Genomic DNA, 24,064 nt, shown 5'->3' with positions numbered 1-24,064 from the left:
AATTCTGTAACATTGGAAAGGTTACAATGTATGACAAAATAAATGAGAAGAATCAAATTAGGCAGAAAGATAAAAGTTTCTCAAATCTGAAAGGATGGGAGAGTACTTTAGTATCATATTTCATGATCATCTTAATGATTATGAAACCATATCACAAATTCATACTCTAAGGACGTCTTAGTGCATTGTTATGGCTAAGAAGAGAGGTCATGAATTGTTGGATTGGTTAAAATCAAGAAGATGAGTAATATTTCGTTCCAAAACAATTCTTAGAGTCATACTCCAAGATTGTAACTTTGAGTGACATAAAGGAAGATTTATTAACACTTATCAAATGTAGTGTAAAATGTTTTTACTCTTGTACATTTCAGATTGGTAAGTTGTGATGTCTTGGATGAGACAAAGACCAACTAGGACCAATTGTGTGAAGTGTTAGTCTTGGTAAGAATCCGCACTATCCCTTGAATATTTGTTTTGTCAAGGAATGGTTCTTGATTGGGGAAACTTATATGTCAAGGGGACAGTGGGAGCCTTAAAGATCCTGAAAAAGTTTCAAGATTTAATCAAGAGTAAAACCTATAATTTATCACTAGCACACGACTTAAGGTTTGCAACCTATCGTGTTGACATAATTCTTATTTCTGTACCTACTTCAAATAAGTTGAATTTGCATGTGAGTTATCAGAGTTCAACTTGGAAGCATTGGTGGGCCTTGTGCTACCAAGGTGACAAGAAACTAAGACTGAACAAGTTTAATCCATGTAAGGCTGAATTTGTCACTAACCTTATCTTGTGATTATGGTTTTGACAAATTCACATGGATAGGAACTCATACACTATAAAATCTAAGTGTCATAAGGTTTCTCTCCGATTCATGAAAATGATGGTGAGGAAACGCTTTCACTAAGTAGATTTTACGTAGATATCAATTGTGTTATTTGCATTTCAAAAGTCGTTAGTGGAGCGCGTGTGGTTAACCGACACACTAACATGGACTTGTGAGAAATGGAAAATGCCTAAGCAATTGAGACTATGATTACGGCATCCCTTTTCATAGTCCTGAAAACTGTTTAGACACACATGTGAGCTATCTAAGAAAGGGTGTATGAATCTAAATTTCAGAAGTCCAGCAGATTTCTGGAAATATGTCAGAGCTAGTGGGAGCATAAGTGTTATGCTGATAATCATCATGTTAGTGGGAGCATGATAATTATGATTAGTATTGCAAGCTAGCAATGTTAATTATAGAAAAACAAAAGTTTCAATTCATGAAGTTGCAGGGGTTGAAAAAGTCGTTTTGCTATAATTAAGGGAGAGGAAATTATACTTCATTTCAATTCTAGAAGCTTAGATTGAGATTTTAATCATCTTTAGTCAAGAATATATATATGAATTTTATGTTGGAATGGTTCAACTTGAAGAAATTCTATATATATTGCGTTTTCAAAATTCGATTATGATTACGGCATCCCTCTTCATAGTTAAATTTTGAAAACATGGCAAATAAAAAATATTGTAGCAAAAGACTTGTCTAGTATCATGTCTTTATGTCAAACATCATGAATCGTGTCCCATATACTTCGGATATAGGATCGATTGCATGTGCTATAATATTCATCTTTTCTAAATTTTCCAAATGCTTAAGGCATTGAGAAGGGAAAAGTATAGAACTGGATATGACTAAAGTGATTAAGCAATTGTCGAGGACAATCTGAGGTTCGCCAAAGATTGGTTGCTCAGGGAAAGTTGGAAGTATGATGTAAGTTGTCGGAAAGGACCGTATTGACATGTTCTGAAAAGAAGTAACTCTTGTTTGGAAGTGATAGTCAAAATGGACTATGAAAATGTCTCCATAGGTGGAAGTTATTCAATCTATGTAAGATTAGAAAACCTTAATGCAAGAAGGATGTTCAAAGCAATGTAATTTGAATATGAGACTTCCGTTCCATAGAGGTTGACCTTCTTTGGAATACTCTGTAATGACTGGTGACAAGGTTTTGTTGACTTTGTGCATAATCATTACAAGAGGAATATTGCATAAAAGTTTAATCTCTAACAAATTTTTTGGTAAATGATAGGAATCGGGGATTCTCACATTTACAATAAGGATTTTGGGATTGTGAAATGAGTATCAATGGAATCATGTTCAATTGATCTACATCACAATGTAGGGATCATAGACAAACATAGTGTGCATACTTGGAGTATGGCATAACTATTGTTTAGAAAAACAAAGTGTACATGCTAGGAGCATGGGACGACTGTTGTTTTTTATTGAAGTCTTAAGTTGATTGTTTGAAACATTATACAATGAATAATGTGTAATCAATATGGTGATAAACAAAAGGTGGTTCTATTTATATTCAAAAGGGTTCTGAGACCATATTGGATTCGATTATTATTGTGTTTCACTTTGCATGTTTTGACTTCCAAAATAGCTAGGTTATTCTTTCCGAATGACTAAGTTATTTAAACACTCCACAGTCGTTCATATGTTGGAAGTAGGTATGAATCAAGACTGTCATGAATCGAGTTTGTAGATGGCTAAATGGGTTTAGTCATAGCAATGGTTGCTACAACATTCATGAGTGCTCATAAGTTATGAGTATTGGAATAAACCCACGCTCACTTGTATCACTTCATGGAATTTATCTCGAGTGATCGTGAGACGGTAATATCATATAAATCTTCAAACCTAGAGATATGAGTTGTTACATATGAGTTTGTTGTGCATTGATTGCACGTAAACGCATCAGTAACTTGATGTTATAAAACGTGCCTTTGTGTACAATTCAACATGTAGTAGAACAAGCATATAAGTCGAAGTTTATCTGTTCCTTCTAGAAATAGAAGCGATATCTGGGCCCCTCGATGATTTTGTTGTGACCTATGTACCGGCCGGTCAGAACTAAAATTGATGTGTTCGATTAAGTTCTTTGTCAAACAAATCGAAAATCGGGAAACAAACTGTTGGACAATAAGTATGACGTTGTTCCATGTATTTGTCCGGCTGATATCATGATAACAGAGGATTATATAATCACTTATCTAAAATGGCGCTTCATAGTTCAACGGAGTTTTCGAGAGCTACGATTGTTGGTTGGTTCCTGAAGTAACATACGCAAATATAGTTATTAGACTTATCCAAGTGGGAGTCTGTTGGATAAGGTGTCTAAGTCCATAACTTATGTGGTATATACTTGACCCGACCCGACATGGTCCATTTGGGTTGCATCTCACCCGAACTATTTATGGATAATTTTATGAGAGTTATACACATATGTTTATTAATATATTATAAGTTATAATATATTAATATGAAGTCAAGTTATTTAATTAGTGTTAGTCTTAAATTAATTATGAATTAATTTAGAGATTAAAAGGAAGACTAATTAAATTGTGGGCTATTGTTTTATATGGTGTGGGCTAACACTCATTTGTTAATGGGCTAGGCTTGTATGGAAGTCCATGGATGATCCATGGAGCTTTTAACCCATGGATCCTTGGAAAGGAAAGGTCATGGGTTATTAGGGTTTCACCCTAACCATGCACACTATATAAGCATGCTTATGGAGCATGAAATGGCAACTAGTGAACTAGCGTGTGTGTGCTTGTGTGTGGCCGAAAATACAAGTGTGTATACTCTCTCAAAGTTTTCCAAGAGTTTGTGGTGTTTTGTGATTCCATTTGAGGCATTCACACTATTGGTGCTTGGCCCTCAAACTCCTTAGGAATTGAACTCATCATCAAAAGGTATGTAATCTCATCTAATTCTTTTATGTTTAAAAGTACCCCATGCCATGTTAGATAGGTTATGAACCTTGGAAAATTATTATTTTGCATGTATTTAGACAAACATAGATCCAAGGTTTATTAGGGTTGCATGCACACTTAGGAAGTGTTAGATTGCTCAAAACCCAACACTTTCTTCCATTAAGTGCTTAATACTAAATTTTCTAACATCTAATAATCAGATTTGAGCTCATTAAAACGGCTTAGGGCATAAAGTTGGCAACTTTATGCCTTTGCATGTCCCATATGTTCCCAACAACCCATTAAGACCTTTCCAACGGTCTTAATCCATATATAATGTCAAAACACCCATCAAGACTTCATTTGTATGCTATATATGGACCAAAAGACTTCAGATCTAACCATTTCAGCCTCTGGAGTTGCTCAACTCTCAAGAGGAGGTCCAAAACCAACCAAAGGGACAAAATAGAAAACCCTACCTAGATCTAATGAATAAGATGGCAAGATCAAAGCTTTATACATCCTAAAGCTCGTCAAGGTGAACTAGATGCATATTCTTGAAGCCCAAATCCACCCCCAAGCTTGCTTAGCAACTCCTCCTTCTTAAATGGACACTAAAATGTCCACAAATGCACTCCTTAAGCTCAAAAAACACTCTCAAATGATTCTAGAGTTTTTAGGGACGTTTGAAGGTGAAGGAGGTTGGGTAGGGTGGAGATCAACTGAGATAAGGATGCTTATATAAGTATCAAGTCCGAAAATTAGGGTGTTCACACCCGCCACGTACGCCCCGCGTACTCATGGTACACCCAGCATACGTGTTGGCCCTCCGTGATCATCTATTCATGGTACGCTAAGCGTACTCATGAAGTACGCCCAACGTCATTAAGGGCTTAATATGCAATAGTTAATAGCTTCAAGGACTTTTGTGGTAATACCAGAATTTGAGTGTTACAACTCTCCCTCACTTGGACTAGACTTCGTCCTCGAAGTCCATAGATGCAAATAGATAGGGGTAATGCCCCCACATCTCATCCTCCAGCACCCAAGTCCATTCGGAGCCCCTTCGGTGTTGTCACTGCACCTTTACAAGCTTCACTTCCTTGTTCCAAAAGAACCTTAGTCTTTCCTTTCCAAAATTGCAACAGTCCTCTTAATGTAGTTGAGGCTCTCGTCCACCTGAATGTTGCCAAAGAAACGACCATGGCTTCGTCTGTGACACACTTCCGGAGTTGTGACACATGGAAAGTGTTGTGAATCTGGCTAAGCTCATCCGGTAGTTCCAAGCAATATGCTACCTTGCCCACCCGAGTCGTAATCCTGAAAGGGCCTATATATCGGGGTCCTAGTTTGCCCCTCTTTCGAAACCTGGTGATCCTTTTCCAGGGCGACACTTTTAGTAACACGAAATCCCCCACATGGAACTCAAGATCCAATCGCCTCCGGTCCGCGTAACTTTTCTGATGGCTCTGCGCGACTCGCAACCGGTCACGCACCTGCTGAATTAGCCTGGTAGTCTTGAGCACTGCTTCGATGCTCCTCATGACCCGGTGTCCAACCTCACACCAACAAACCGGGGTCCTACATCTCCTACCATACAACATCTCGAATGGTGATCGGTGAATACTGGCATGGTAACTGTTATTGTACGAAAACTCTGCCAATGGGAGGTATGTATCCCAACTCCCTCCAAAATCCAACACGCATGCTCGAACCATGTCCTCCAGTGTCTGGACCATCCTCTCACTATGGCCATCGGTCTGGGGGTGGTATGCCATGCTAAAATGTAGTTGAGTGCCAAGTTCCTCCTGGAACTTCTTCCAGAACCTTCACGTAAACCGAGCATCCCTGTCAGAGACAACCGACACTGGCACTCCGTGTCTAGCCACCACCTCTCGCACATAGATATCTGCCAACTTCTCAGCGGATACACTCTCAGAAATAGGAATAAAGTGGGTGCTCTTCGTCAGTCTATCCACGATCACCCATATAGCGTCCACGCCCCTCGCTGTCCTCGGTAACTTCATGATGAAGTCCATAGTGATCTCTTCCCATTTCCACATGGGAATGGGTAGCGACTGTACCTTGGCATGAGGCTACTATTGCTCAACCTTGACCTTCCTGTAGTTCAAGCCCCGCTCCACAAACCAGGCGATCTCCCGTTTCATGCAGGGCCACCAATAAATCAACCTCATGTCTCTATACATTTTCATAGCTCATGGATGTATAGAGAACTTGGACTTGTGTGCCTCCTCCAATATCTTCTGTCTCACTCCTCAGTCACCAGTACCCACACCCGACCACACTGTGTCAGAAGACCTCGGTTATCCTTAACAAACAAAGGATACTGTCCTAGAATTTGCTCAATCTTCCAATTTTCCTTCTTTACCCCCTCAACCTACACCTCTTTGATCATATCCAACAATGGAGAGATCACTGTCATCCTCAAACAAACATTTGCAATTGGGGAACCTGCCGTCTTGAGGCTCAAAGCATCGGCCACCACATTGGCCTTCCCTGGATGGTATAGGATCTCACAATCATAATCCTTTAGCATATCCAACCACCTCCTCTGTCGCATGTTGAGGTTCTGCTGATCCATCAAATACTTCAAACTCTTGTGATCAGTATAGATGGTACACCGCACCCCATACAAGTAGTGCCTCAAAATATCGAGGGCAAACACCACTGCCCCCAATTCCAGGTCGTGAGTGGGGTAATTTACCTCATGAGACTTCAACTGCCTCGAGGCGTAAGATATCATGTGTCCCCTCTGCATCAGTACCACACTTAACCAAGAAATCGATGCGTCACAGTACACCACCAAATCGTCTAATCCCTAGGGTAGTACTAGGATCGGAGCCTCACATAACCTCCGTCTCAGGGTCTCAAAAGCCAACTGATGATCCATAGCCCACCGAAATGTCACATTTTCTTGGTCAAGCAGGTCAAGGGCACAACAATCTTGGAGAAATCCTGGATAAATCTCTGAGAATAACCTGCCAAACCCAAGAAGCTACGGATCTCGGACGCTTTCTTCAATACTTCCCACTGCATCCCTGCCTCAACCTTGGCTGGATCAACCGAAATGCCCTCCTGGTTGATGATGTGCCCCAAAAACTATACCTCCTGCAGCCATAAATCATACTTGGAGAACTTGGCATACAACCTCTCCACCCTAAGGGTCTCCAATACCTCTCTTAGATGTTGATCATGCTGCTCCTTGGTCTTAGAATAGACCAAGATATCATCAATAAAAATGATCACCGACCGATCCAGCATCGGTCTACACACCCTGTTCATGAGATCCATGAACGCTGTTGGGGAATTGGTGAGCCCAAACGGTATCACCACAAACTCGTAATGCCTATACCGAGTCTTGAAAGATGTATCAAGTATATCCTCATCCCGAATCCTCATCTGATGGTACCCCGACCGAATATCAATTTTGGAAAACTAAGACGCACCCTACAGCTGATCGAAAAAATCATCGATCCTCGGTAACGGATAACGGTTCTTCACCGTTAGTTTGTTCAGCTCTCGGTAATAATTGCACATCCTGTGTGATCCATCCTTCTTTTTCACGAACAGGACCAGTGCTCCCCACGGGGAACTGCTCGGATGGATGAACCCTCGGTCTAGCAGCTTCTGAAGCTGTGTAGATAACTCCTACATCTCGGGCGGTGCCAACCGGTATGGTGCCTTTGCTATCGGAGCGACACCCGACACCAAATCAATGCGAAACTCCACCTGCCTCTCTGGAGGCACTCCTGGTAACTCTTTGAGAAAGACATCTCGAAACTCCTATACAATCGGCACACTGCCCACATCCTTCGTGGTCTCAATCCTTGTATCTGAGATATAAGCCAGAGATCCCATACATCCCTGCTGCAGAAATCTCCTAGCCCTCGCAGCCGAACAGAGAGTTTGCCCCTGCGAACTGCGAAGCACTCTCACCATGTATAACCAGTTCTCCCCCACTTGGGGTTCGAAACCTAACCAACTGTCGCTCACAATCAATCATGGCCCCATTGGCCCCCAACCAATCCATCCCGACAATCACCTTCAACCCTCGCAACGGTATCAGGACTAGATCAACGCGAAACCTCTCGCCAAGCACATTCAGGACACCGTCCTGATACACCCTCGCAACACTCACAGTACGATCATTTGCAATCTCTACCTCAAGCGGGGAATCCAAAGTTCCTGGCGCGTCCCAGAACTTCTTGCTAAGCGCAAGAGACACGAATGATTGGGTAGCACCCGAATCAAACAAAACATGCGCCGGCATACCATTGACCAAAAAGGTCCCTATACGAGTATGATGTATACATAAGAAATACAGAAAAACATAGAGCAGAGAAGAACAAATATGCGCTGGCCACAACGTTCGGCTCTACCCGAGCTTCCTTGGTAGCCAACTGTAATGAACGACTCTTCACCGTTGGAGTATCCACCTTAACAAGGAGGCCATCAGTGATTCTCAAGGTGGCGGGCACAGGCACCGCCACTACTCCTCCTCCTCCCTGCAACTTCGGACATTAGACCTTTTAATGGCCAGCCTGGTTGCAATGAAAACATATCAAGCCCTTCTTAGGGCAATCCCTGCTCGTGTGGCCCGGGTGTCCACATGTATAGCATACCGGGCTCGACCCCCGACAACCCCTATTGTGCGGTTTCCACATTTGGCACACCAACCATGACCCTGCTGGCCCCTACCCGAAGAATCAGAGGTCTTAGGCCTTTTAGCCTGACCCCCAGCCATCTGGACCTGCTCTGGCTTCCGCTTGGCGCGGAAGTCCAACTCTATCTCCCGCTCACAATCCTTTTCCACCATCTCATTCAGGGTTGTACACCCTATAAAGCTCACAAACTCTCGAATATCATCCCTCGGCATGGAATGATATCTCGTCCTCCGCATGTCCTCATCGGTAGCATACTGTGGGATCAACAATGCTCACTCCCGAAACTTGGCGGTGATCTCCGCCACAGTGTCGGTGGTCTGTTGAAAGTCATGAAACTCCTCACCAACCGCTACACCTCGATATGTTGTGCGAACTCCAAATCGAACCGTCTAACAATCTCAGCCCATGTCATCTCGGCCACACTGGCTGCTCCTACCTGTCTAGTAACCTCTCCCCACCAGTCTCATGCTCTGTCTCTCAGCATGCATGAAGCGAAACCCACATTTTCTGCATCCGGGCAAGAACTCGTGCGCTGGGCATTCTTGATATCCGCCATCTAGCGGCTGCTAACAATGGGGTACCTGACCCCGAAGAACTCTGACGCCCTACATGCCTTGAACTCCCGGAACGAGGGAGTTTGGGCCCCAACTTGTCCCGCAACAATCTCAGCTCTGAATGACCTAAGCCTCTCCTCCATAATCTCCATCACACCCTCCTTGACCATCCCAAATATCACTGGGGTCGCGTTAAGGATGCCCCTGGTAACCTATGCTACAATGAGCTCACACATTCTCTCGTCAATGGCCTCGGTCGTGTCACCTGACCCAGCCCCAGATCCAGATCCAGATCCTGACCCCCTACTCCAAATCTTGTCACCTCCATGTTGAATTGAAATGTCATAAATCATAACGATCAGGATATCCATATAGGGGATCTTCCCACACCGGTCCTCCTTGGAGCTATCAGATCTAACATTGGTTCGAGTACAGATCATGTGCTTTAAGTAGTACGGGCCCAATACTACCTTCCACACCTACCTGTACCTTCCCCAAGGCTCTACCTGATGACTCCAATTCGTCCCAACCAAATCATGTCCCACAGACTACCACATATCTCAAGTCCTAGGTTCTCCTAAGATTTGCTCTACTCATATCAATCAGACCAATCATAACAGGTTGCCTTTATGCATGTAAATTATACACATAAAAGGATCAAACAGACTTTCGAATAAGAGATTCTACCCTATGACCACAACCAAACGAGGAACATAAAATAAGACCAAATCAATCATTCTTAGGCTATAAGCTCCGAACCGTATACAATTTAAAAGCATACACATAGTGAGATCCATATAACTATCATAGCTCGAATATCTACATAGTATGGCGAATATACATTGGGGAACTACTTATTGGGCTCGGTCGATCACGCGCATTGCACTCTCATCTTTTCCATTCTTTAAAAGCTTTAACTTTTATTTTGAAAACAATGTTACCACTTCCTTAGTTTGAGTCCTGACACAACCGAGAGTGTGCCCGAATCCCTCAAACCAAGGCTCTGATACCAACTTGTAATGACCCAATTTTCAGAAGAATTTTTTTTTTTCATTTTTGAATTATTCAAATCACATTTCCATAAATCATAAAATCGCAAAACCATTGTTTTCAATTTCATACCCAATACAATTTTATTCAAAATCATCAGAGTGTCCCATAAAATGCCAGTGAGAGAGTGCACGCCACGCCATCTGTGACAACCCGAAATTTTTTATTTTATAAGCCCAGTTAGTCAACTCAACTGAGTGTCAAAATCATTAGTACAGAGTTCTAGCCTGGTTACAGGTCATTCTAAGGAGTTTTGAGCCTAATACACTTAAGGAATAAGTGTTGGAAAGTACCCGCTAGAACCACCGTGTAGCAAAACGAATCCTAACCCCATCTAAGTGAGTTTACGGCCACAAGACTATGAGTTTACGGCCGTAAACTCATGAGTATATATAAGGCAAAGGGTCATTTTCTAGTCATTTCTTCCTTCCTTGGCCGATTTTCCTCCAAATCCTCTAAAGTATCATCAATACTTTCACCTTAGATCTTCAAAAGAGTGAGTATTCTATCCCTTGATTAGTGAATACATCTTATTAACTAGCTTCTTACATTGATTTTATCCATGAAAATCATGTTTGTTTAGATATTCAAGTTACACCAAGAACACCAAGAACATACACTAGTGTTCTTGGCCAATATCAACCATTTCAAGCTTCTAGATCGTAATTGCTCTTCCCTATACTACATATTTAGTTAGGATTCATGTTTAGACACTTAAAAACATTAAGAATCAAAGGTTTGGAGAGAGTTTACGGCCAAGCATGTTTTTGGGCCGTAAACTCCCTTTTATGGTGCAAAGATGCCCTAAATTCCTTCCTTATGCCTAGAAACTAGCCTAGCACCTTACCTTGATGTGTTTAGGACTCAAATCAATCAAAACACCATCACCCATAGGTGATTACGGCCGCAAACACATGTCAAAGTGGTCCATGGGCCGAAAACTCAATTTTAGAGTGTATTGATGCCATAAACACTCCCTAAGGCTTAAACATGAAGTATGGATGCTTAGTATGACTTGGAAGGCTTCAAAACTCAAAATAGTCAAAGTGTAATGAGTTTACGACCGTGAACTCATGGGTTTATGACCGTAAACTCAATGAGTGATGGTCACAAGGCCTTAAACTCATGTTTTGGTCATTCCACTTCCCTTTGATGAATCACATGTGATTCCAACACTATATTCATGTTAATATGTGTCCCTATATGTCATTTAGGACTTGTTGTGTCTCGGGACTTCATTTGTGGAACTCCTCATCTGTACGCGCATACCCGTTTGAATCACCCACATTAGGTGAGTTCATACCCCGTAATGAATCTTTTAACTATTTTAACTGTTTTAAGGGGGAATACAAGTTGAACACAATGATAATTGTGTAAATTTTTGTTATAAACATCTTTCAATATGTTACTTATGTTATTTATAAGTTGTCAAAACATTTCAAAACTCTTTTAAAGGTTATGTTACTTTATAGTTATACAAAACTCCATTTTTAAAGTACAAGCATAACTTAGTAGATAAACGAGTCTTTTCAGTAACAGTCCAGGTAGAACATTAGTAAACTATTATAGGTATAGTTTAGGAGAATGTTATTCATTACTTCTAGTACAATGAAGCACACAAAGAGTCAGTCCAGTTCATGAGTCTATACTAACGCAATACGTTTACATAAATACGTTTGCATAGATACGCTTACATGAATACATTTACATAAATACGATATCAATATACGATAATAGAACAGAACATAATAAGGTGCTATAGCATGGAACAAGTTCAAGATCTAACTATACCAATGAATCACATCGCATTGTGATAGTTATATTGGGTATACATGATCATAGTAATGTGGATGTTCGCGGCTTGCACTCATGCAAGGGTCGCGTGTAGTTCCTAGAATCAATTGACAAGGGATCGTTTAGCATTGGATCTAGCCATCACATTATGCCTTAACCCTCAATTAAGGCAAAATAGTACTAAAAGTAGTCACTTATTACAAATACTATAGTACTTACACTGTCAATACGACAATTACAGAAGGATATAATATTCTAGTTTCAATATTATTAATACATTTACCATGTGTCATATTCACATAATCGATGAGGTAGGTTAGATTTAATTAATAATAGTCGTACAGTCGGGTCTTGGTAAAAGGCTACTTTCAAAACAGTCAGGTCTTGGAAGAAGACTACTTTTAAAAGTTAGGACCATAATGCTAGTCTTATGATTCCTTAATGTATACACCATAGGATACATATATACCAATAGGTTCCGACAGCTAATAGGATGTGTGCTCTCCGCTTCATTTCCTATCCTCGTTTGGTTGTGGGCTTGGAACGGATTCACCCAATCTATTATCTACCCGATTCTATATATATATTTATGCTTAGTAGACATTAATTCATCATAAGGGTACCAGGTATGGATCAGGTTATAGGACACAGAGTCAAAGCACAGCTTTTCTAATACAAAACATACTTTTCAAAGTCATTACTTTTGGTATACAAAACTAGAAATTTCCCAGTTAAGGGCTTAATCCATTTTATTAAGCCAGTACAATTTTAAAGACTTTAGGTGAGTAACTCTATAACACCTTAGTTTATACACCATGTTTATATATAAAACTAATACCCAATAGATAGTTAAATGTGTGTTTTCCGCCTTACTTCCTGTCCTCGTTGGGTTGTGCACTTAGGGCATATTCACCCAATTAACTTTCTACCCAATATCAGATTATATATAGCAGTATAAACAAATCAATTATAAAAGTAGTCACCGTGGTCAATATTTTACTATAAGAAATATAGGTTTTCTTAAAAGAACTTTTCATTAAATATAAAGGAACCATTACAAATAACTCCATGAGTAACAAGTGAATACACCAGGGTTATATATGACAACGATCTAACAACCAATTGAATGTGTGATATCCGCCTTACTTTCTATTCCCCGTTGGGTTGTGAGCTTAGGGCAGATGCGCACAATCGATTATTTGTTTACTCTGAGTATATATAGCTTGTACTCACTTAGTACCCATAGAAAGGCTTGTAGTGTCATTTTACTTAACTATCATTCAAGTAGGAAATATATGATTTTCTAGAGGAACAGGCGAACTTTTCGAAATAGAACTTACAGCTTACATCACTTTTACATAAACATTTTCCACAACGTGTTACAGTTTACTCACATCACTAAAATCTTATGAACTCACCAGCTTAATTGCTGATCAAATCTTTCAAATAACTTGTATTCTCAGGAGGCTATTAGACATGTGCTCGTGTTGGGGATTTAGAAGATGAAGCATTACAGCTTCAAGTCTTGTTTTGTTATTTATGTATGAATTCTATGTTTTGCGAAAACACATTGTAAACACTTTCTTTGAAATGAAATGGTTGTTTATTACTTGATTACCATATACATATCTCGTGATACTTGACATGACGTCCTCCACCCCCGAACGTTTCCGCCGTTCCGGTTTTGGGGTGTGACACCATCAAGCCTTGCCCTTGCCCTTGGGCTTAGATGTAGCTGAAACAAATCCACAAATTATAAGCTAATGCTTAGTGAGACCCCTAGAGCATACCCCACACACAACCACAATCCACATATCATATTAGCCTTAAAATCTATATATATCACATAAGCCATGCATATAAACATATAGGGATGTCGTGGAAACCTTCCAAGGCCTTACACCAAGCGCCACGGGAAACCCCCACATGGTCTTTATTAGCCGCCACTGGAACCCCCACGTGGTCTTGGCTAATTGTCGTGGGAACCCCCACGCGGTCTACAAAAGTCATGAAAATTGTTGGATTAGTGTCTAAGTCCATAACTATTTTGGTATGTACTTGACCCGATGGTGCATGGTCCTTTTGGGTTGCCTTCACCAAAGCAACTTGACTGGAGAAATAATAGAGAAAGAGGTTATTATGATTTATTAATATGTTATAAGAATAATATATTAAAGAAGAAATCATATTTGTTTAATTAATATTGGTCAATAATTAATTAAGAATTAATTTTGTGATCAAATGTAATTAATTAAACTAGAGGGGCTGAATTGTAATTATGTGATAGTTACAAAATAGGGCAATGGTTATCCTTGTTAAAGGATGGACGAATTCAAGGATAAGGATATCCTTAAAATCGTCCAAGGTCCAAGAGATAGGGATTTTCAAGGCTTATCTTATGGTTGCTTGATGGGCAAGTAACTAGATAAGGATAAGGACTGAAACCCTAATCCGAACCCTATATAAAGACCCCTAAAGGCCTTAGGATTTCGTGCACTTGATCCCTAGAGCATCTAAGGACGAATTTCTACCTCTCTCTTCTCTTTTTATACCTTCTCCAATTGCTTGTGGTGTTTGTGAGCCATTAGAGGCACTACACTTGTGGTGCTTGCTTTCAAGACTTAGGGTTTGAAGATTTAAGTTGTTATGAAAATATAACAACAAGAGGTATGTGTTCTAACCTTCTACATGAATTTCGAAAATTGTAGGCCACATTAGCGTTTATTTATGGGTTCATAATGTTGTGTATCTAATAGTGAAAACATAGATCCAATTCTAGGGTTGCATGCACACACATGATTGTTTGTACAAAACCCATCAGTGGTATCAGAGCCTTTGGTTAACTTGTTTTCAATTAGTATTATACAATTGTATGAACTTGACATATTAGGGTTTATATCCAATAAACCCTAGGAGGCTAGAAATTTCGAGATTAGGGTTTCTATACCCTAATTTGCGAAAATTTGGAAGGGTTTCAAATCCTTTACTTAAGCCTCAAGATTTCGAAATCTAGGGTTTGAAAAACCCCATGATTTTCGAAATTAGCCTCCTCCCCTAGACAAGATCCTAAATTTTAGGGATTTGGATTATCCTATATCTTGTAATTATCCTTTAATGGTTATATATGGTAATTAAAGATTTTGAATTATCTTATCCCATGATTTTCGAATTTTAGAGGGATTAAAAGGATTAGGATAAATTAATTGTTTAATTGGTAATTATCCTTCATGATTTAGATAATCCTTTATGATTTAATAATTTAAATTAACAGTTTAATTCAAGATAGTTATTAAATCAAGAGTTTTAATATTTAAAATTTTAATTTAAATAGTATTAAATTTCGAAAATTTTAAAGTGAGATTAAAACCTAATAGTTTTGAAAAAGGTTTCAAAACTTGCCCTCAAGTTTTGGAATTTAAAAGTTGATTAAAAGTTTAATTAGGAATGTTAAATTCTAAAACACTAGTATAGTTTTGAAAAAGTTCAAATCACACCCTTATGGTTTTATTAATTAATTAAGGTGTATAATTAAAAGAAGTTTAATAAATCCAAAAAAGTTTTGGTTTACAATTTAATTGAATTAAAAGTATAATTGTTAAATTTAACCACCTAATATTTTAAAAGTGTAAAATACACCCTATACTATATATAACATTAAAAGTCTAACATTATATATATGTATGAGTAAAAGTCAGTCTTACCGTTAGTAGGCCTCATTCACGAAGCTGGTCTATAAGGGGTGTTTAAGGAAATTGCCTATAAAATGGCGATTGAATGGGTATCCACTCTTACCCACCGCACTCTTGACTAGTGGAGGGTCGTTAGCCGAACGGGTAGGATAGGACGAAACCTTCCATTATAAGTATAATGAATTATTAAAGTAACTAAATGTTTTCATAAAATTCCCAATCTTAGTTACTTAGGCAAAAGTGAATTTATGCAATTCCATGAAATTACACTTTGTACCCTTGCGAAGACGTTAGTGGAGCGTGTGTGGTTTACCGGCACACTAAATGGTTCTAAGTGAAGGTAGCAAAGGGTGACTCAATGTTTGTCATAGTTCGGTGGAGCGTGTGTGGTTTACCGGCACATCGAATAGATGACTGTAACATGTGAGAACACCATGTAAGTTTGCATGGTTATTCACACCCGCTTTGTGATCCTCGGCATCCCAGTCACAAACAAGAGGGGCATATCGAGATTTAAACATGCCATTGAAAGTTCAATGAATCTCAAAGGATCTAGGAGTTTTCATAGATTTAAAACTTAAATTCTTTTTCGTTTTTCGTGGTGGAAATTAGCTAATCGTCATTCACTTACCTTCAAATATTCTGCAATTAGGGTTACGGCATCCCTCTCCCGAGTTGTAGAATATTGTGTTGGGTCCTAGCCTTAGTATCTCATTTGGGTGATTTGCTAAGGTCTCATTCAATCAACTAACTTGAATTCGTTTTCTCCCGTATTGTAGATGTCAAAGTTTGACAACTATGGTCTTCTCAAATCCCGTGGAACAAGCATTCCACATGAAGATGATATTCCATGATTCGATCGAGGAATAAGAGATCATACTTCACTTCCTCCTCCTCCTCTAATTATTCTCCCTAACCCACAAGTTTGAAGGCATGAAAAGTTCAAGATCACTCAAGCCCTTTTGGCAAGTAAACATAAAGAAGGAAAGTCGGTGTGTGCACACGTCATAGGGATGAAGTCACACATTGATAGGTTAAGAATGTTGGGATCCGTTGTCTGTGAGGAAATGGCTGTTGATTGGGTTCTTCAGTCACTTCCTAACTCGTATAGTGAGTTCGTAAGAGAGTATTATATGATGAACCACGACGTGACCCTTATAGATCTCACATATATGCTTATTGCTGCTGAATCAGAAATGGTTTGGCGCAATAGAAAAGAAAAGTTGATTGGTGAATCTGCCTTCAAGACCTCTATGGATATAGATAATGGCAACGAAATACATGCTATGATCGAAAAGTTTGATCATAAGAGAAAGGCAATGTCTGAAGTAGTTCCATGTCATGTTCCAAAAGAGTCAAGTTGCTGTTATTGCCAAGAGAAAGGGCATTGGAGACTAAGCTGCCCTATTTACCTAAGAGATCTAAGAGATGGGAGAGTCAAAACGTATGGCTTTGCTTTAGGTAAAATCCATTGACTAACTCTTTTAAGCTTCTATTCTAGATTCATAATACATAATGTGATAAGATTACAATTGATGTTTTGTAGGATCGAAGAAAAGAAAGGAAGCTTAAGGGAAGAAGTGAGAAAAATCTAACCGTGAAGGAATGGATTTCGATCGCATTTCTCGAAGATTAGATTCTTGAGCTACTACTTAGAGTTAGAATTAGATTGCTAAGAAAGATGTATTAGCATAGTTTTTCAATAAATTGCATTGTAAGGACAAAAATTTTTCCGCAATAAAATAAATTTTGATTTTATATTATTTATTTATCCTTGCAATGGCGTATATGAAAAATTGATGTTTGGATGTTTCTATTATTAGCAATAATGGATTTGGTTCTTATTATGTTATTTATGGAAAGTCGAGAATTTACCAAATAGGGAGAGTTTCGCATCGCCCAAGTTTCAATTGGACAGAAACTTGGAATCATGCAACTTGGTTGCACGATGAATGAGAAATTTCATATTTGGACTAATTCATTGATAAAGTGTCAAGTTAAGGACTTGGAGATCGAATACACAAAGTTGTGTGTTGATCAATTCCACCATAAGAGTAACAATGATATTCGTCATGATTTACTAAAGGTTTAGTAAATATGATTATACTTATAAGATTAAGTGTAATTCTGAATTGATTGAAAATGTTTAAATCAATAGCAGAACGAATAAGAAGAATCAAGTAGGCATAAAGATAAAAGTTTCTCCATTCTAAGAAGAAGAGAGAGTACCTTTTATGCTTTATGACAGGTCTTAATGATTAAGAACCATATCTCAATTGATCCTCTAAGTGAGTCTTAGCACAATTGTATGTCTAAGAAGAGGAATCAAGAATTGAAGAAATGGTTAAATCAAAAAGTCAATCATACTTCGTTCCAAAACAAGTCTCAGAGTTAAGACTGTGACATTGAGTAAGTATAAAGAAGGTTTATAACATTCATTAAATGTGGAAAGTTGTGATGTCTTGAATAAGACAAAGACCAACTAGGACCAATGTATGAAGAGTTTTGATAAAAGCTACACTAACTCTTGAATATTTGTTTGTGAAGAAATGGTTGTTGACAAGAGAATCTTATATGTCAATGAGTCAGTGGGAGTCTTAATGGTCTTGAAAGGTTTCAAGAACAAATCAAATAAACCTTATCGATCATCACTAGCACACGAGTTGAGGTTTACAACCTATCGTGCTGACATTATTTTGTTTTTGTGCCAATCCAATCGAGTTAATTATGCCTGTGAATCCTATGAGTTCTCATTTGAATGCATAAAAGGCAAGGACCTTGATCAATGGAAAGTACATTGATAAGAAAAGGTGAGCTGCTTAACGACTTGGAAGACATGGTGGGCAGCTGTGCTACCATAAGGCAAGAAATCGAGATTAAGAAAGTTCGATCCATATGAGTTTGAATTTGTCGTAAACTTTGTTTTTAACAAATTCACATGGATAGGAACAAATACACCGTTTAAATCTAAGTGTCATAAGATTTCCTCCTTCATGAAAATGATTGCGAGGAAATGCTTTCACTAAGAAAGATTTAAGAAGATAGTGATTGTAAAATTGCATTCTCGAATTCGATTATGGTTATGGTATCCCTTTCCATAATTTGAATTGTGAGGTTTGACAATTAGTCTTAAGTGTTTAGACACACATATGAACTATCGAAGGCAAAGGTGTGTAGGTTCAAGAAGCCTTGATAAAAGATTATCAAAGCACTAAGTATGAGAAACATGAGCTTAAGAAATTCAGTAAGCATTGTTTTTCTGAAAGTTAAGCTATTTCTGAATACGTGTCGAAGCTAGTGGGAGCATAAGTACTATGTTTTATAATAATCATCATGATAGTGGGAGCATAAATGTTATGATTATATGATTATTAAGGAAAGTATTGCAAGTTGGCAATATTAATTATAGAAAACAAGAGTCATTCTTTGCAAAGTTGTAAGGATGGAATAGTTGTTTTGCTATAATTAAGGGAGAGAATATTATGCTTCATGTAAATAAATTTAGTAAAGGGTACATAGTGTGTTCTTAAAATTTCGATTATGATTACGGCATTCCTCTTCACAATTCGAATTTTGAGAACATAGCAAATAAAACATTATGCGTCGTGTCCCATACGCTTCGGGTATAGGATCGATTGCAAATGCTTTAATGTTTGACTATTCTAAAATTTTCCAAATGTCGAGCGCATTTAGAGGGAAAAGGGACTAGAATTGGTTTTGACTAAAATAATTAAACAACTATCAAAGGACAATACAAAGTTTGACGAGGATTGGTCGCTTGTGAGTAGTTGGAAGCATGGTATTGGATGGACCATATCGACATTATTATGAATAGAAAAGATTCTATTAAGAATGAATTGTCATATAGAAATTATGGAAGCGTGTCCATATTGGGAATTGAATATTGAAAATTTATGTCTAGATTAGAAACTTTTATGCAAAAGGATGTTCAAAGGAATGTACCTTGAGTGAGAGACATCATATCTAAGGAATTGTCTTGTAACAATCTCTGATAGAGGACTTTGTAATATCATTGGCAATAGTCTTTGTGACTTTGGTGAAGTGACCTTACGAAAGGATCATTGCATAAAGTGTTAGAATCTAGCATATTCTATAAGTAGCAAGAATTTGATATTCTTTCACTTATGAAAAGGATTTGGAGTTGTGAAATGAGAATGATTGGAAATGTGTTCAATGTGATCTATTTCACAAAGTAAGAACCATAGGTAAACATTGTGTGCATGCTAGGAGCATGGGACAAGTGTTGTAATTCAAGTAAGAAGTTGATTACCCGAAACGACAAATAATGAGTAATCAATATGGTGATAAATAAAAGGCGTTTTATTTATACTCAAAGGTTGAGACCATATGGGATTAGTATTATTCTTGTGTTTCACATTTGCATGTTTTGACTTCCAGAATAATTGAGTTTATTAAGAATAATCGAATTATTCGAACGGGCCACAGTCGTTCATATGTTGGAAGTAGGTATGAATGAAGACTGTCATGAATTGGTGTGTGGATTGTCTAAAAGAGTATTAGACATAAGCAAATGTTTGCTACAACGTTCGTGAGTGCTTATGAATATGATTTGAGCATTGGATTAAACCCACGCTCACTTGGATCACTCCATGGATTGTATCACGAGTGATTGGTGAGACGATAACATCTTATATTCTTGAAACCGGGATGTGTGAGTTGTATCTTGCGAATCGGTTGCACATTGATAATATGTAAACGTACTAGTAACTTGGTGTTATAAAACATATTATTGTGTGAAATTCGGTGAGTGAGTGCAAGCAAGCATTGTATCAAAGTTTATCCGTTCCTTTTATCCAAAGTAGGATAAAAGCGATATCTTTGGGCCCCTCAATGGTTTAGTGATGACAAACGTAAATGCTCGGCCGAGCTAGGGCTAATCTGATTTGTTCAGTTAGTCGGTCGTCACAAATCGGAAATCGAGATATAGTACAAAGAGAATGATTTGAAATCATATCTCATATGATATCTAGAATGGAGGAATATATGATCCCTTATCTTAAGGACATGCGTATCTGATAGGATCAGAGTTGACAGCGGTTTTGGAAAGCTATGATTGCAGATCAGGATCTGAAGTCATACGCAGAATAGTTGTTAGAGTTATCCAAGTGGGAGACTGTTGGATTAGTGTCTAAGTCCATAACTATTTTGGTATGTACTTGACCCGATGGTGCATGGTCCTTTTGGGTTGCCTTCACCAAAGCAACTTGACTGGAGAAATAATAGAGAAAGAGGTTATTATGATTTATTAATATGTTATAAGAATAATATATTAAAGGAGAAATCATATTTGTTTAATTAATATTGGTCAATAATTAATTAAGAATTAATTTTGTGATCAAATGTAATTAATTAAACTAGAGGGGCTGAATTGTAATTATGTGATAGTTACAAAATAGGGCAATGGTTATCCTTGTTAAAGGATGGACGAATTCAAGGATAAGGATATCCTTAAAATCGTCCAAGGTCCAAGAGATAGGGATTTTCAAGGCTTATCTTATGGTTGCTTGATGGGCAAGTAACTAGATAAGGATAAGGACTGAAACCCTAATCCCAACCCTATATAAAGACCCCTAAGGCCTTAGGATTTCGTGCACTTGATCCCTAGAGCATCTAAGGACGAATTTCTACCTCTCTCTTCTCTTTTTATACCTTCTCCAATTGCTTGTGGTGTTTGTGAGCCATTAGAGGCACTACACTTGTGGTGCTTGCTTTCAAGACTTAGGGTTTGAAGATTTAAGTTGTTATTAAAATATAACAACAAGAGGTATGTGTTCTAACCTTCTACATGAATTTCGAAAATTGTAGGCCACATTAGGGTTTCTTTATGGGTTCATAATGTTGTGTATCTAATAGTGAAAACATAGATCCAATTCTAGGGTTGCATGCACACACAGGATTGTTTGTACAAAACCCATCAAAAATATCATACGAGATAAACAAGTAAACATACTAAGAATCCAAGGAAACCCTCCAAGGACTTATACGAGATGCCATGGGAACCTCCTCATGGTCTTAATATACTGCCACGGGAACCTCCCAGGGTCTTTCATACAAATTTCCTAGCGACATATCACATAGCCAACTATCAATATGTATAGCAATAAATGGGTCGGCCTTGGTGCCTTAGACCCATTGATATGGTGAGAAGACCCACCTCTGTCCGACGAATTTGAAAGCTGCTCTCCTAACTGTCTGTAACCTCCCGTGCTGAATAATGATAACTTTACCTAAGGTTAGGGCTAAACACAATCCAATTGAGAAACCTAACTCCAAGTCCTTTCACAATGGCCCAAAAGGTCTTCCTTAGTTAATGGGCCCAAGTCCATGTCCAAAATCATTAATGGGCTTCATGGCCTAATATACCCCAACCATAGAAACCTTGGCCCAAAACAGATAAGTCGGTCTACCAATCCAAAACATGACCAGGCCCAATGACTAATCAAGGCCCAAAAGCAAACAAGTCCAAGTCCATCTGTTGTGCGTACGCCATCCGTACCACCCTAGTACGCGCAGCGTACTGGCTCCCTTGGCCGTACATGTTGCGTACGCTAAGTTACGCCTATCATACTAACAGATTAAGCACTTTCTTCCATTACGTGCTTAATACTCAATTTTCTAACGTCTAATAATCAGATTTGAGCTCATTAAAACGTCCTAGGGTATAAAGTTGGCAAATTTATGCCTTTGCATGTCCCATATGCTCCCAATAACCCATTAAGACCTTTCCAAGGGTCTTAATCCATGCATGATAACAGAACACCCATCAAGACTTCATTTTTATGCTATTAATGGACCAAAGGACTTCAGATCTAACCATTTCAGCCTCTGGAGTTGCTCAACTCTCAAGTGGAGGTCCAAAACCAACCAAAGAGACAAAATAGAAAACCCTAGCTAGATCTAATGAATAAGATGGCAAGATCAAAGCTTTATACCTCCAGAAGCTCCTCAAGGTGAACTAGATGCAGATTCTTGAAGCCCAAAGCCACCCCAAGCTTGCTTAGGAACTCCTCCTTCTTGAATGGACACTAAAATGGCCACAAATGCACTCCTTAAGCTCAAAACACACTCTCAAATGATTCTAGGGTTTTTAGGGACGTTTGAAGGTGAATGAGGCTGGTTAGTGTGGAGCTCAAATGAGATAAGGATGCTTATATAGGTCTCAAGTCCGTAAATTAGGGTTTGTACACCCGTCACGTACGTCCCGCGTACTCTTGGTACACCTAGCATACGTGTTGGCCCTCTACAATCATTTATTCGTGGTACGCTAAGCGTACTCATGAAGTACACCCAACGTACTTCAGGTCTTAATATGCAATAGTTAATAACTTCAAGGGCTTTTGTGGTAATACCTGAATTAGAGTGTTACAAGAATAGTGCAAAGCACCAACGTAATCAACTTCCACGTCATCTCATTTAAAAGTATATTTAATGAACCTAGAACCAAGAATGTAAATGTAATACGAATGGATAAAAAAATAGTACATGCTACTGGCGACACATGTCATAATAAGCGATTACTCACACCTACGTGTACATAAATTTCAAACAAAAGACAAGATTAAAGACCTACATTGCATAGGCTTTTCAATACCAAACTTGAAACTCCTTGCATGTCCAAGTCATGGATACCAGAATTAACTTGCTCAACTTGGTGAACCAACTGCAGAAAAAAAAAACTATACAAAATATTTTAAAAAAGTTAGATAGTAGGATCTTTTAAATTTTCAAAAATGGAAGATCTCATTAGAATCTTGTGTCACCTTGACTCGTCTCTATGTAATTGATGAACTTCATTAATCATAAACAATTTTTCATGAGTTCATTGATCATAAACACTTTTCAAGTTATGTAAACAATAAAGTCCACATTCTTAACCTTTTTTGACACTAAAAACAATCATATGAAACAAAACTAAAAGCAATTGTGTAACCATGGCCTTAGTTCCTTTCCCACTTTGTCTTAGACCTCATTTGTTAACCAGTTAATTAAAGAAATTCATGAAAGGGTAAATTGGATATATGCTCTTACTTAGCGTTTCAGGGGTTGCTCATGGGATTACAATTACACTCTGAAGTCTAAAGGAGAAGTGTGTCTTTGCATTGCCTGTCAGAAGGGGCATGTTTCTCAGCTTGCATTGTTAGTGTAGCAAAACACAAATTTTAAAAAAATAATGAAAATATAAAATCTTAAATTCGTTGGTTGTAATTATTTTCAAGATTAATTACACTTATTATATAAAATTTACTCCATGAAGAAGTACAAATATGAAAAATTTCAAGCATATATATGTAATTTAGATTCCAACAATCTGGGTTCAAAATACTAAGCAAAAGAAGAAATTTAGAAAGTTTGTTGCTACTTACAGGAGGTCACAAAAGAAAAAAGAAGTTTATTTTGTTTAAAGCAACTCACAAAAAGAAAGTTCATTTCTTTTTACTGTGGGTCACAGATTGAATAAAATGGATGTATTTTTTATTATTACATTTTTGTTAACTGG

Source organism: Lactuca serriola, chromosome 4, assembly GCF_051521515.1.
Source record: "Lactuca serriola cultivar US96UC23 chromosome 4, Lser_US96UC23_V15, whole genome shotgun sequence".
In the NCBI taxonomy this organism is placed as follows: Eukaryota; Viridiplantae; Streptophyta; class Magnoliopsida; order Asterales; family Asteraceae; genus Lactuca; species Lactuca serriola.
Note: the sequence above shows the minus strand (reverse complement) of the source record.